Source organism: Haliotis cracherodii, unplaced genomic scaffold (assembly GCF_022045235.1).
Source record: "Haliotis cracherodii isolate W230 unplaced genomic scaffold, xgHalCrac1.p SCAF_12, whole genome shotgun sequence".
In the NCBI taxonomy this organism is placed as follows: domain Eukaryota; kingdom Metazoa; phylum Mollusca; class Gastropoda; order Lepetellida; family Haliotidae; genus Haliotis; species Haliotis cracherodii.
The window spans coordinates 28,808,589-28,825,204 of NW_027266267.1; positions in this window are offsets into that span (position 1 = coordinate 28,808,589).

The following is a 16,616-nucleotide window of genomic DNA, read 5'->3' on the forward strand; positions in this document are numbered from 1 at the left end:
AGGAATATCGCTCGTCCACAGAAAAATAATTATTTACATCTTCTTATTGCATATAACTGGTCCTCAGTAACCTAAGATGGTTGTACCAGGCGGCCAAAAGGATAAAAGGTCATCCTTGGTCATCTGGTGTGTGTCATCGTACCCCATGGCATGGATTGTTGCTCACAATATCCAGCACTGGGTTGTCTTGTCTCGTCTTGACTTGTCCAGACTCAACTACTTACAGGCCACTGTCATATGGCTAGAATATTTGCTGAGTTCGGTGTTAAACAAACAAACAAACAAACAAACAAACAAACAAACACTTCTTTCATTCAGGTAAAGGGGTACAGGTGGTCAAGTCGGAATAACTAACATTGATACTTAACAATATATATCGATATTGGTGTTATATATCTTATATTGACATAGGTCTTCAGCAACCCATACTTGCTGTAAAAGGCAGAACTGCTTGTCATAAGAGGTGGCTGACTAGTAGTCGGCTTTGCTGACTTGGTCGATGCATATCTCAACTGCGTAGATCGATGCTCATGATATCAATCACTGGATTGTCTGGTCCAGACTCAAATATTTACAGACCGATGTCATAAAGCTGGCATATTACTGAGTGTGCGTTGAACAACAAACAAACATTATATGGATTATTAGGCCAAATGTTTTGGTTTGTCTGGATCACCTTTAGTTATACAGTTTACTTGGTTCACACAAGACTTAATGACTCAATTTATTCCACTGACGTATTTCTGAAACTCAAGGAGTTATTGAAACTAAATCCTTGATTCAACATTGTCATTATTCTTTTCAATTTTATTTTATCTATTTCTTACTGTAATATTTAGACGGTTAGTCAAAAATGTCCTCAAAAGGACACCAAAATAATAATCATTTCAAAACTTATTTATTAATTTGAGAGGCTATTATAATGTAAAGAGTGTTTTCGAAAAATAAACTTAATTTTAAAAACTTGTTTTCTCTTGTAAAATAACCACTTGTTTGGATCAGTAAAACAACACCTAATTGTGTTTGGTTAAAATACTTTTAGATAAATATATAAAGTTTAAACAATTCTACCACTCTTTAAAATAACTACGATGGCAATGAGAGTGTATCTTTCAAATTAGCAGTAATCAAAGTTATATTGAAAAATTAATAATGTAAATTTACATCCTCCCTTTCCTCATTACAAATGATGATCTATCTGCAACGCACACATCTTACATGAAACATCAGGGTTTTACCTTGACCTGCTAAACTAGGGGTGACAGGACCGCCCCCCAATTACTCATTTCAAGGTTATGACAGGGTATATGAGGGGCCAGTAAAGTAAGGATATGGTATAGTGTACTGTGCTGTAAGATTTAATAATTACTTTAATACAGATACTTTTATATTTCTTTTCAAGAATTTTGGACAATGAATTTTTTATTGTGCGTCCCTTGGGATGCAAAATATTCTTTTTTTCGGTGTCCATTTTATACATTTGTGCGTACTGGACACACATTTCTGTGTTGCATAAAATCCTGGACAGCATATAGCGGTAGTTGGGGGGGGGGGGGACATTTTCAGACTGAATGTATTTAAACAGTGACCTCAATACAGGAGACAGACACCCCTGCCAGACAGCCCCTGCCCTTGAACAACTTGTGGCCAGTGTCTACACACACACTGACCAATAGAGCTGTATCTGGTCCACCGGATGACCCCACTAGTGGATACAGAGTCTGAAGGCGCACAGACCCGGTCATTTTCTGGGACAGATTTGACTGCTATCAAAAATGGCCTTCAGATCAAAGTTTATAACATCATGTAAATGTTTTGGTGCCATTTGTCTCGAGCAAAATCACTGCAATCCCAACCTGAGGCAATTAGAAATATACATATAGGGTAATCAGGGTTGCAAATTGATAATTAAAAAAGCCTAATCATTATGACCATGATTGTCTGTATTCTCTTGCTCAAAATAATCACTTTTATCATTTTTTATCACTAGCTAAACCACGTGATAATTAATTGATTATTAATTGGTTGTACATGTGAAAAGCTGGAGACCCAGACTAAACTCTTCAGGCCCTCATTAAACAAAATTGCAGGTAATTGTGTCAAAATAATTTGACATGAAAATTTACTGCAGGCCATTAGGACCCATCCAAATTTCAAACTTGGGGCCCGAAGTAAGATCTACCTGCCACGGGCCTATGGGCAGGCGCGTATTTCCAACACTGATATTATAGGAAGCCAATGACATACACTTACACTACTAAACACAATTAAACACTACTAAACACACAATCTCACTTTTTATCTCACAAACCATCTATTTAAGCCAAAAGGTTACAAGCATAAACTTAAACATTAACATGTATATGCTCAGATCTAGATTTCCAATTTCAAGTAAAAAAAATCAATTTCAGGTCAAAAACTGCTCAGCCAAGCATCATAAGTGAGAGATAAATTTAACAAATATGTAACAATTAAGTCATCTCAAAATAGTTAAATTTAAGTTATAAAGTCGTTTAAAATTTGTAAAGTCTATATCATCATATCGCATTGTCACTTAATGTTCCTATATTACACTGTCCAAAAAACATCCAATATAAAACACAAAAACCCTTGTCTGAATTTTTGATATCCCCGAAACAAGTGACACTTCTCCAGACAAAAGACCAACACAAGAATGATTGCAAAAACGCAGTATCTAAATTAAGAAACATAAAAAAGATTCTTTGCGGGGCTACAGGCGAGGTTATACCAATTGGACAAAGAGAAGCTACTGTGTTGTGCTGTGGTAGACGGAGTACACACTTGGCACACAAACCTGGTGGATCTTGGCCAGAGTGGAGCAATGAACCACCTGGCTCTGCTGGGGGTCTCATCAATATTCATGAGGGGATCAGACACCCTATGCATATTCATGAGTGCATAAGACTGGTTTGTTGGAGGGGGCAAGTGGGCTATCCTGTCTGGAAGCCCGCGTTTACCAAAGTGTCGTTAACAGAGTAACCTGTACACTCTCAGTTGACGTCATGTTAAGTTCCACAGTGCAATGTCAGAAACTGGCACTATTCCTGTCGTCCTTGCCACACTACTTAAGGTATCATAAGGACTATTAGAAAATTGCCATTTTTAAGGGTTTTAAGGGATACGTTAGCATTATAAAGACTAGTGGACTAAAAATGTTAGTTTCTACTGCTGACGTGTGTTCAGTCACCTCTTACGACAAGCACAGTGGCCTCTTACGACAAGCACAGTGGCCTCTTACGACAGCACAGTGGCCTCTTACGACAGCACAGTGGCCTCTTATAATAGCACAGTGGCCTCTTACGACAGCACAGTGGCCTCTTACAACAGCACAGTGGCCTCTTACAACAGCACAGTGGCCTCTTACGACAGCACAGTGGCCTCTTACGACAAGCACAGTGGCCTCTTACTGCAAGAATGGGTTTCTGGTACATTAGGAAACACACATGGACTTGGTTTTGTTTACTTACACACAAAATATGGTTTGTTTCCTTCGTCTGTTATTCACAAGACAAAATAATAAAAATATAAATTATATACAGTTCAGTCAGATAACATTGTATTATATTGGACTCAATGTGCTGCAATTAACTAGATGTATCTTTACATACCTATTTAGTACATATACAGAAAATTGAGGTTTTTGAGAGCTCAACCATTCATCATGAAATAAAGGCCTTGAGAATTGGGCCTTTATCAGAGAATCTGAGGGCACCTAAATATTAGGGCTGGCCCCTGATATAGATCATGGAGATTGATCATCGTTAACTAAATATCTATCAATTATCAATAAATATTGGGGAAGTAACTTAAGAAAACACAAAAAAAGTCCCAAAAGAAATCAACATATTTCACCCCACTTGGGAGCAGAGACACATTTATGCATGGATGGACTTAAGAGATATAACAAAAACAGTTGCTTTCCGTCTTCGACAATTGACATGTCTGAAATCTAAACTTAATGTCATCACAATAGTTTATGCAAGTTATAATCGACGACAACAATTTCATATCGATAATCGTTAATGTTTCTTTCAATCAACAATAATTCTAATTAGCGATCTAATTAGCCATACTATATATTAATATTTTACATTATAGTAATAACAAAGGCCCTTTGTCATGTATGCTTCATTTCAAAAACATCCCAGTGCAAGTGATCAGTGTTCTAAATGAACCATGACGGTCAAAGAGTTATAACCCTATGCATTGTTCAAGGGATATCACAGGGTCCGTGAGATATGCTGCTGTGGTACTGGAATCAGGTGCTCCTCAATCTTTAGATTTTAACATTTGGGTTTTGACAAGGACCCTCTGACTTACACGTTTAATTTACACCATTGTTGATAATAGTTGTTTATTTAGGAATATCCTAGTTTCACATACTATTGCCGCATATTGACCTGACATACCCACCTGACCTGACCCTACATATAGAACTGTACAAACACCACAGCCTTCCTTGCATCCAATACATCCCAAACTAGTGATCTCGAGCCCCTCAACCTGTACTGACCTCAGCTACCCGAGTCTGAGGTCAGTGACATCAACACAATACTGTCAGACACCGGTAGTATCAAAGTAAGCCACAAAACCACAGCCATCTGGCAACTACCGGAGCGTTTAGCCCCTCCAAATCTACCCTCCCTGTAAATCTCACTCACTGAACGCCCGACTCAATGACCTGTTTGTTACACACTTTCAACACGCGGATCACTCGTCTCGGACAAAACAAACTAAGGACAAGTTTACCGGCAAAGACAAACATAGCCGTATATGTAGCATGCATCGTGTACTCACCAATGGGCTGAGGAGACAGTGGTCCGCTTATTGTTGAGTCCGAGACTTGTTTCGGTCTTTAGGACTGAGGTCAGGATCAGCGCTTTTTGTCTCTGCCTGTGACAGAAAACACAATGAATCTAAAGCCTCGTCCATTAGGTCAGCTGAAGATACCTTTGAGGAAATGGAGTCAGTCACATAATATCTAGGTCACTGGTTCAGTGAAATTCTCAGATATTTTAGGATCATAAACTTTCAACCTTTAGATTCATACACTTTTTCAATTTCAATTTTTGAAGAAAGATATTAGAGAGTTAAACAACATAGTTCACTGTCACAGTTGATGGTCAGGTTTATTATAAGAATTTCTTTTAGATTTTTAAATTGTGAAATTTATTAAAAATACTTTAATTTAGAAAATTCATATTTTACATTGAGTCCTGTACTTTGGTTTGTTGTGCATTTTGCAATATCCATGCTGTATCATTGTGGTCTGGAACCAACGAGTCTAACCACCGACCTCGAGGACACCATAGTATACAGTCAGGCCCCACTGTTTTCAAACTGACCAGCGGTAGAAACTAACAGTTTCAGTCCACTAGTCTTTATAAAGATAGCATATAGCAAAACCTTTAAAAATGGCAAAATTCTACTAGTCCTTAGGATACCTTTACTATTGGGCAGTTTGGCAAGGACTATAGGACTAGTGCCAATTTCTAACCCTGCTGACTGGTGCTGACTGGTGCTGACTGGTGCTGCCTTCAAGTATACAACTCAAGGATACTGTAAGTGACCAGTCTGGGATGGACAGTTGTCTGGACGCCATTGGTGGGCGTTCTTTACGTAGTGTACTCGTTTGGAGTAGTATACTTTCAATGCTACAGTCCGTTGGCTGCAAAATCAGACTGATGATATAAATCCGAAAGCAACAATTCGTCTTAAATGTCATGAAAGTTATTTATTTGTCCATACCAACTTGTCACCATAATTTCAGACATTGTCATGAAGTAAAAAAACGTTGTTTAACCAACTCTCATGTAATTGTTGGTGGTTGTACTGTTGTACCAAGGGAGTCTGTGTAATAAACACAACAGCTGAAGGCCATCGCGGAACACAGGGACAGTCTCATAACTTCTATTCAGAAATATTTTCATTGTCACTGTCACTGTCACTGTCAACTGCATAACAATTTGACTGACAGTTGCATCATCTAAACCATCTCTTTCACAATAAGGAGCATTAATTCCGGTCTCAACTTTGTCAATGCACCCCCTCTGAATTGCAATAATTACAAACATGAAATACCAAGGTAGACACAATTTATGGATAACAACTTCTTTAATACTGTAAAGGCTACGTTTCGGTATAGATCCTTATACCATTGTCAAGCAAGAGCCATAAATTGTGTCTATTTTGTCATCCCTCAACTTCTAAGTAATGCCTATCAAAGGCAAGGTTTTCAAATCATCTGTGAATTTCATCAAGTACCACATCCAACTATATGACGGTGGTCTGTAAATAATCGACTCCGGACCAGACAATCCAGTGACTGACATTATGAACATTGATCCATGCAATTGGGATATGATGAGATGCATCAACCAAGTCAGCGAGCCTGACCATACGATCCCGTTAGTCGCCTCTTACGACAAGCATAGTCGCCTTTATGGCAAGCATGGGTTGCTGAAGACCTATTCTACCCCGGATTTTCATGGGAAAATGATATATTGAGCTTGTTCTGTTTATTTTATTATTTTCATTTGAAATTAGCTGAATAGCAATACCAAGAACATGACTAACATTCCTTTGAGAATATTTTACAGATTCTCACTGTATATTCCCTTTAACTACTACAGACATGCACTTTTGATTTAGGCTTTTCAATTGACAGGATTTTAACTACAAAAAAGACAGTATTGGGTTTGCCTAACACAAGCGAATTTCACATGCAATTGTAGGGCTGTTCAGTTTAAACCCATCAACAATTATAAGAGAGTATGTTAAACAACCTTTTCTACCCTACATGACAATGTCTGAAATAATGGTGATGAGGTCGTACTGACAAATAAATAACTTTCCTGCTATTTAAGACAAGCATTAGCATTTCCTCAGTATGAGTTTGCAGCTAATGGACTACAGCATACGTCAAACTTGTCTTGACCAGGTCATCATCTTCAAGGTATCGTGTGTCACAGCTTGGAGGCTAATATTGGATGACTTAATAAAACCATGATTACCTGCCTCAAGGCGAATGAAATTTAATCCTTGTCACTATGTTTACATTTCTACAAGTCCAGATGGATTATGTACATACCTGAAAACTATCTTTAGAAAAAATAAACAAACCTACTAGCCAGACCTTGGCTCATTGCATTTCCAGTTGTACATTGTAGTGTTATAACATTGCCTTGTCAGTCAGCCTACTAGACTCAACAGAATTTTACTAGACTCGGGCCTCAGACCAGTGGCAAAAGTTGCAGTTGGCTTAAATGGATCTGGTAGTGAGATTCGGTGATTTGGTTGTTTGTACGTCATCAAACCCTGACTGCATGGATCGTTCCTCACATCACAGGATTGTCTGGTCTTGAATCGTTTACTTACAAGCAGCTGTCATATACTTCTGGGTCGTTCAAGTATTTGTGTGTGCAGAGTAAAACAACAAACTCATACACACACACGCACACAGGCACTCCAGCTGATGGCTCTCTCTTACCATCACCAGCTTCTCCAACACTAAGCTGGACTTAATTCTGTGACTTGTAACTCATCCCTTTCCTGGTAGCTTGTGAACTGGTCATGTTCAGTTTCCTGAACAGTTTGCGATTGTCACTATTTCTTAATATGCCATAGCAGGCTAGCTTCCTAATCCTGGGAACTAATTTCCCATACTTGAGTGTAGCCTGAGGGCTGTGCAGGGACTCCTGGGGAGGCAGACTCATGCTGGCTTTGTTAGATGGTCAATAACTTCACCATACAGAACATTAATCAGGTGTGGTGCTTTCTATCCGACAGGGTCCACATTGGGTAGGAATTATGAAAGAAGTTTGTGATTCGTGTACATGGACCACAATAGTGTGGAGGTAAATCATAAAATGTCTAATATACCACACATGGACAGTGTCATGTTAGACAGTAGACAGTATGATGACATGCTGCTGTATAAGTCAGTAGACAGTGTGATGACTCGGTGCTGTATAAGTCATTAGACAGTGTGATGACTCGGTGCTGTATAAGTCATTAGACAGTGTGATGACTCGGTGCTGTATAAGTCATTAGACAGTGTGATGACTCGGTGCTGTATAAGTCAGTAGACAGTATGATGACATGCTGCTGTATAAGTCATTAGACAGTGTGATGACTCGGTGCTGTATAAGTCAGTAGACAGTGTGATGACATGCTGCTGTATAAGTCATTAGACAGTATGATGACTCGGTGCTGTATAAGTCAGTAGACAGTGTGATGACTTGCTGCTGTATAAGTCAGTAGACAGTGTGATGACTCGGTGCTGTATAAGTCAGTAGACAGTGTGATGACATGCTGCTGTATAAGTCAGTAGACAGTATGATGACATGCTGCTGTATAAGTCATTAGACAGTATGATGACTCGGTGCTGTATAAGTCAGAAGACAGTGTGATGACATGCTGCTGTATAAGTCAGTAGACAGTGTGATGACATGCTGCTGTATAAGTCAGTAGACAGTGTGATGACTCGGTGCTGTATAAGTCAGTAGACAGTATGATGACTCGGTGCTGTATAAGTCATTAGACAGTGTGATGACATGCTGCTGTATAAGTCAGTAGACAGTATGATGACATGCTGCTGTATAAGTCAGTAGACAGTGTGATGACATGCTGCTGTATAAGTCAGTAGACAGTGTGATGACATGCTGCTATATAAGTCAGTAGACAGTGTGATGACTCGGTGCTGTATAAGTCAGTAGACAGTGTGATGACTCGGTGCTGTATAAGTCAGTAGACAGTGTGATGACTCGGTGCTGTATAAGTCAGTAGACAGTGTGATGACATGCTGCTGTATAAGTCATTAGACAGTATGATGACATGCTGCTGTATAAGTCAGTAGACAGTGTGATGACATGCTGCTGTATAAGTCAGTAGACAGTGTGATGACATGCTGCTATATAAGTCAGTAGACAGTGTGATGACTCGGTGCTGTATAAGTCAGTAGACAGTGTGATGACTCGGTGCTGTATAAGTCAGTAGACAGTATGATGACTCGGTGCTGTATAAGTCAGTAGACAGTGTGATGACATGCTGCTGTATAAGTCAGTAGACAGTGTGATGACTCGGTGCTGTATAAGTCAGTAGACAGTGTGATGACTTGCTGCTGTATAAGTCAGTAGACAGTGTGATGACATGCTGCTGTATAAGTCAGTAGACAGTGTGATGACTTGCTGCTGTATAAGTCAGTAGACAGTGTGATGACATGCTTCTGTATAAGTCAGTAGACAGTGTGATGACATGCTGCTGTATAAGTCAGTAGACAGTGTGATGACATGCTTCTGTATAAGTCAGTAGACAGTGTGATGACATGCTGCTGTATAAGTCAGTAGACAGTGTGATGACTCGGTGCTGAATAAGTCAGTAGACAGTGTGATGACTTGCTGCTGAATTAGTCATTAGACAGTGTGATGACTCGGTGCTGAATAAGTCATTAGACAGTGTGATGACTTGCTGCTGAATAAGTCATTAGACAGTGTGATGACATGCTGCTGAATAAGTCATTAGACAGTGTGATGACATGCTGCTGAATAAGTCATTAGACAGTGTGATGACATGCTGCTGAATAAGTCATTAGACAGTGTGATGACATGCTGCTGTATAAGTCATTAGACAGTGTGATGACATGCTGCTATATAAGTCAGTAGACAGTGTGATGACATGCTGCTGTATAAGTCATTAGACAGTATGATGACTCGGTGCTGTATAAGTCAGTAGACAGTGTGATGACTCGGTGCTGTATAAGTCAGTAGACAGTGTGATGACATGCTGCTGTATAAGTCAGTAGACAGTGTGATGACTCGGTGCTGTATAAGTCAGTAGACAGTGTGATGACTTGCTGCTGTATAAGTCAGTAGACAGTGTGATGACATGCTGCTGTATAAGTCAGTAGACAGTGTGATGACTTGCTGCTGTATAAGTCAGTAGACAGTGTGATGACATGCTTCTGTATAAGTCAGTAGACAGTGTGATGACATGCTGCTGTATAAGTCAGTAGACAGTGTGATGACATGCTTCTGTATAAGTCAGTAGACAGTGTGATGACATGCTGCTGTATAAGTCAGTAGACAGTGTGATGACTCGGTGCTGTATAAGTCAGTAGACAGTATGATGACATGCTGCTGTATAAGTCAGTAGACAGTGTGATGACATGCTGCTGTATAAGTCATTAGACAGTATGATGACTCGGTGCTGTATAAGTCAGTAGACAGTGTGATGACATGCTGCTGTATAAGTCAGTAGACAGTGTGATGACTCGGTGCTGTATAAGTCAGTAGACAGTGTGATGACATGCTGCTGTATAAGTCATTAGACAGTATGATGACTCGGTGCTGTATAAGTCAGTAGACAGTGTGATGACATGCTGCTGTATAAGTCAGTAGACAGTGTGATGACATGCTGCTGTATAAGTCATTAGACAGTATGATGACTCGGTGCTGTATAAGTCAGTAGACAGTGTGATGACATGCTGCTGTATAAGTCAGTAGACAGTGTGATGACTCGGTGCTGTATAAGTCAGTAGACAGTATGATGACATGCTGCTGTATAAGTCAGTAGACAGTGTGATGACATGCTGCTGTATAAGTCAGTAGACAGTGTGATGACTTGCTGCTGTATAAGTCATTAGACAGTATGATGACTCGGTGCTGTATAAGTCAGTAGACAGTGTGATGACTCGGTGCTGTATAAGTCAGTAGACAGTGTGATGACATGCTGCTGTATAAGTCAGTAGACAGTGTGATGACTCGGTGCTGTATAAGTCAGTAGACAGTGTGATGACTTGCTGCTGTATAAGTCAGTAGACAGTGTGATGACTCGGTGCTGTATAAGTCAGTAGACAGTATGATGACATGCTGCTGTATAAGTCAGTAGACAGTGTGATGACATGCTGCTGTATAAGTCAGTAGACAGTGTGATGACTTGCTGCTGTATAAGTCATTAGACAGTATGATGACTCGGTGCTGTATAAGTCAGTAGACAGTGTGATGACTCGGTGCTGTATAAGTCAGTAGACAGTGTGATGACATGCTGCTGTATAAGTCAGTAGACAGTGTGATGACTCGGTGCTGTATAAGTCAGTAGACAGTGTGATGACTTGCTGCTGTATAAGTCAGTAGACAGTGTGATGACATGCTTCTGTATAAGTCAGTAGACAGTGTGATGACATGCTGCTGTATAAGTCAGTAGACAGTGTGATGACATGCTTCTGTATAAGTCAGTAGACAGTGTGATGACATGCTGCTGTATAAGTCAGTAGACAGTGTGATGACTCGGTGCTGTATAAGTCAGTAGACAGTATGATGACATGCTGCTGTATAAGTCAGTAGACAGTGTGATGACATGCTGCTGTATAAGTCATTAGACAGTATGATGACTCGGTGCTGTATAAGTCAGTAGACAGTGTGATGACATGCTGCTGTATAAGTCAGTAGACAGTGTGATGACATGCTGCTGTATAAGTCATTAGACAGTATGATGACTCGGTGCTGTATAAGTCAGTAGACAGTGTGATGACATGCTGCTGTATAAGTCAGTAGACAGTGTGATGACTCGGTGCTGTATAAGTCAGTAGACAGTATGATGACATGCTGCTGTATAAGTCAGTAGACAGTGTGATGACATGCTGCTGTATAAGTCAGTAGACAGTGTGATGACTTGCTGCTGTATAAGTCATTAGACAGTATGATGACTCGGTGCTGTATAAGTCAGTAGACAGTGTGATGACTCGGTGCTGTATAAGTCAGTAGACAGTGTGATGACATGCTGCTGTATAAGTCAGTAGACAGTGTGATGACTCGGTGCTGTATAAGTCAGTAGACAGTGTGATGACTTGCTGCTGTATAAGTCAGTAGACAGTGTGATGACTCGGTGCTGTATAAGTCAGTAGACAGTGTGATGACTTGCTGCTGTATAAGTCAGTAGACAGTGTGATGACTCGGTGCTGTATAAGTCAGTAGACAGTATGATGACTTGCTGCTGTATAAGTCATTAGACAGTGTGATGACTTGCTGCTGTATAAGTCATTAGACAGTATGATGACTTGCTGCTGTATAAGTCAGTAGACAGTGTGATGACATGCTGCTGTATAAGTCAGTAGACAGTGTGATGACTCGGTGCTGAATAAGTCAGTAGACAGTGTGATGACATGCTTCTGTATAAGTCATTAGACAGTGTGATGACTTGCTGCTGTATAAGTCATTAGACAGTATGATGACTTGCTGCTGTATAAGTCAGTAGACAGTGTGATGACATGCTTCTGTATAAGTCATTAGACAGTATGATGACATGCTGCTGTATAAGTCAGTAGACAGTGTGATGACATGCTGCTGTATAAGTCAGTAGACAGTGTGATGACTCGGTGCTGTATAAGTCAGTAGACAGTGTGATGACATGCTTCTGTATAAGTCAGTAGACAGTGTGATGACTCGGTGCTGTATAAGTCAGTAGACAGTGTGATGACTCGGTGCTGTATAAGTCAGTAGACAGTGTGATGACATGCTGCTGTATAAGTCAGTAGACAGTGTGATGACTCGGTGCTGTATAAGTCAGTAGACAGTGTGATGACTCGGTGCTGTATAAGTCAGTAGACAGTGTGATGACTCGGTGCTGTATAAGTCAGTAGACAGTATGATGACTTGCTGCTGTATAAGTCATTAGACAGTGTGATGACTTGCTGCTGTATAAGTCATTAGACAGTATGATGACTTGCTGCTGTATAAGTCAGTAGACAGTGTGATGACTCGGTGCTGAATAAGTCAGTAGACAGTGTGATGACATGCTGCTGTATAAGTCAGTAGACAGTGTGATGACATGCTGCTGAATAAGTCATTAGACAGTGTGATGACATGCTGCTGAATAAGTCAGTAGACAGTGTGATGACATGCTGCTGTATAAGTCATTAGACAGTGTGATGACATGCTGCTGTATAAGTCATTAGACAGTGTGATGACATGCTGCTGAATAAGTCAGTAGACAGTGTGATGACATGCTGCTGAATAAGTCATTAGACAGTGTGATGACATGCTGCTGTATAAGTCATTAGACAGTGTGATGACATGCTGCTGAATAAGTCAGTAGACAGTGTGATGACATGCTGCTGTATAAGTCATTAGACAGTGTGATGACATGCTGCTGAATAAGTCATTAGACAGTGTGATGACATGCTGCTGTATAAGTCATTAGACAGTGTGATGACATGCTGCTATATAAGTCAGTAGACAGTGTGATGACATGCTGCTGAATAAGTCATTAGACAGTGTGATGACATGCTGCTGAATAAGTCAGTAGACAGTGTGATGACTTGCTGCTGAATAAGTCAGTAGACAGTGTGATGACTCGGTGCTGAATAAGTCATTAGACAGTGTGATGACATGCTGCTGTATAAGTCATTAGACAGTGTGATGACATGCTGCTGTATAAGTCATTAGACAGTGTGATGACATGCTGCTGAATAAGTCAGTAGACAGTGTGATGACATGCTTCTGTATAAGTCATTAGACAGTGTGATGACATGCTGCTGTATAAGTCAGTAGACAGTGTGATGACTCGGTGCTGAATAAGTCATTAGACAGTGTGATGACATGCTGCTGTATAAGTCATTAGACAGTGTGATGACATGCTGCTGTATAAGTCATTAGACAGTGTGATGACATGCTGCTGTATAAGTCATTAGACAGTGTGATGACATGCTGCTGTATAAGTCATTAGACAGTGTGATGACATGCTTCTGTATAAGTCATTAGACAGTGTGATGACATGCTGCTGAATAAGTCAGTAGACAGTGTGATGACATGCTTCTGTATAAGTCATTAGACAGTGTGATGACATGCTTCTGTATAAGTCATTAGACAGTGTGATGACATGCTTCTGTATAAGTCATTAGACAGTGTGATGACATGCTTCTGTATAAGTCATTAGACAGTGTGATGACATGCTTCTGTATAAGTCATTAGACAGTGTGATGACTTGCTGCTGTATAAGTCATTAGACAGTGTGATGACATGCTGCTGAATAAGTCATTAGACAGTGTGATGACACGCTTCTGTATAAGTCATTAGACAGTGTGATGACATGCTTCTGTATAAGTCATTAGACAGTGTGATGACTTGCTGCTGTATAAGTCATTAGACAGTGTGATGACATGCTGCTGAATAAGTCATTAGACAGTGTGATGACATGCTTCTGTATAAGTCATTAGACAGTGTGATGACATGCTGCTGTATAAGTCAGTAGACAGTATGATAACTCGGTGCTGAATAAGTCAGTAGACAGTGTGATGACATGCTGCTGTATAAGTCATTAGACAGTGTGATGACATGCTGCTGTATAAGTCATTAGACAGTGTGATGACATGCTGCTGAATAAGTCATTACACAGTGTGATGACATGCTGCTGTATAAGTCATTAGACAGTGTGATGACATGCTGCTGAATAAGTCAGTAGACAGTGTGATGACATGCTGCTGAATAAGTCAGTAGACAGTGTGATGACTTGCTGCTGAATAAGTCATTAGACAGTGTGATGACATGCTGCTGAATAAGTCATTAGACAGTGTGATGACATGCTGCTGTATAAGTCATTAGACAGTGTGATGACATGCTGCTGAATAAGTCATTAGACAGTGTGATGACATGCTGCTGAATAAGTCATTAGACAGTGTGATGACATGCTGCTGTATAAGTCATTAGACAGTGTGATGACTTGCTGCTGAATAAGTCATTAGACAGTGTGATGACTTGCTGCTGAATAAGTCATTAGACAGTGTGATGACTTGCTGCTGAATAAGTCATTAGACAGTGTGATGACTCGGTGCTGAATAAGACAGTAGACAGTGTGATGACATGCTGCTGAATAAGTCATTAGACAGTGTGATGACTTGCTGCTGAATAAGTCATTAGACAGTGTGATGACTTGCTGCTGAGTAGTTCATGTCTAATATACCACACATGGGCAGTGTCATGTTAGACAGTAGACAGTGTGATGACTCGGTGCTGAATAAGTCAGTAGACAGTATGATGACTTGCTGCTGAATAAGTCAGTAGACAGTATGATGACTTGCTGCAGAATAAGTCAGTAGACAGTGTGATGACTTGGTGCTGAATAAGTCAGTAGACCCTATGATGACTTGGTGCTGAATAAGTCAGTAGACCCTATGATGACTCGGTGCTGAATAAGTCAGTAGACAGTGTGATGACTTGCTGCTGAATAAGTCATTAGACAGTGTGATGACTCGGTGCTGAATAAGTCATTAGACAGTGTGATGACATGCTGCTGAATAAGTCATTAGACAGTGTGATGACTTGCTGCTGAATAAGTCATTAGACAGTGTGATGACTTGCTGCTGAGTAGTTCATGTCTAATATACCACACATGGGCAGTGTCATGTTAGACAGTAGACAGTGTGATGACTCGGTGCTGAATAAGTCAGTAGACAGTGTGATGACTCGGTGCTGAATAAGTCATTAGACAGTGTGATGACATGCTGCTGTATAAGTCATTAGACAGTGTGATGACATGCTGCTGAATAAGTCAGTAGACAGTGTGATGACTTGGTGCTGAATAAGTCAGTAGACCCTATGATGACTCGGTGCTGAATAAGTCAGTAGACAGTGTGATGACTTGCTGCTGAATAAGTCATTAGACAGTGTGATGACTCGGTGCTGAATAAGTCATTAGACAGTGTGATGACATGCTGCTGAATAAGTCATTAGACAGTGTGATGACATGCTGCTGAATAAGTCATTAGACAGTGTGATGACATGCTGCTGTATAAGTCATTAGACAGTGTGATGACTTGCTGCTGAATAAGTCATTAGACAGTGTGATGACTTGCTGCTGAATAAGTCATTAGACAGTGTGATGACTTGCTGCTGAATAAGTCATTAGACAGTGTGATGACTCGGTGCTGAATAAGACAGTAGACAGTGTGATGACATGCTGCTGAATAAGTCATTAGACAGTGTGATGACTTGCTGCTGAATAAGTCATTAGACAGTGTGATGACTTGCTGCTGAGTAGTTCATGTCTAATATACCACACATGGGCAGTGTCATGTTAGACAGTAGACAGTGTGATGACTCGGTGCTGAATAAGTCAGTAGACAGTATGATGACTTGCTGCTGAATAAGTCAGTAGACAGTATGATGACTTGCTGCAGAATAAGTCAGTAGACAGTGTGATGACTTGGTGCTGAATAAGTCAGTAGACCCTATGATGACTTGGTGCTGAATAAGTCAGTAGACCCTATGATGACTCGGTGCTGAATAAGTCAGTAGACAGTGTGATGACTTGCTGCTGAATTAGTCATTAGACAGTGTGATGACTCGGTGCTGAATAAGTCATTAGACAGTGTGATGACTTGCTGCTGAATAAGTCATTAGACAGTGTGATGACATGCTGCTGAATAAGTCATTAGACAGTGTGATGACATGCTGCTGAATAAGTCATTAGACAGTGTGATGACATGCTGCTGAATAAGTCAGTAGACAGTGTGATGACTTGCTGCTGAATAAGTCATTAGACAGTGTGATGACTCGGTGCTGAATAAGTCATTAGACAGTGTGATGACATGCTGCTGAATA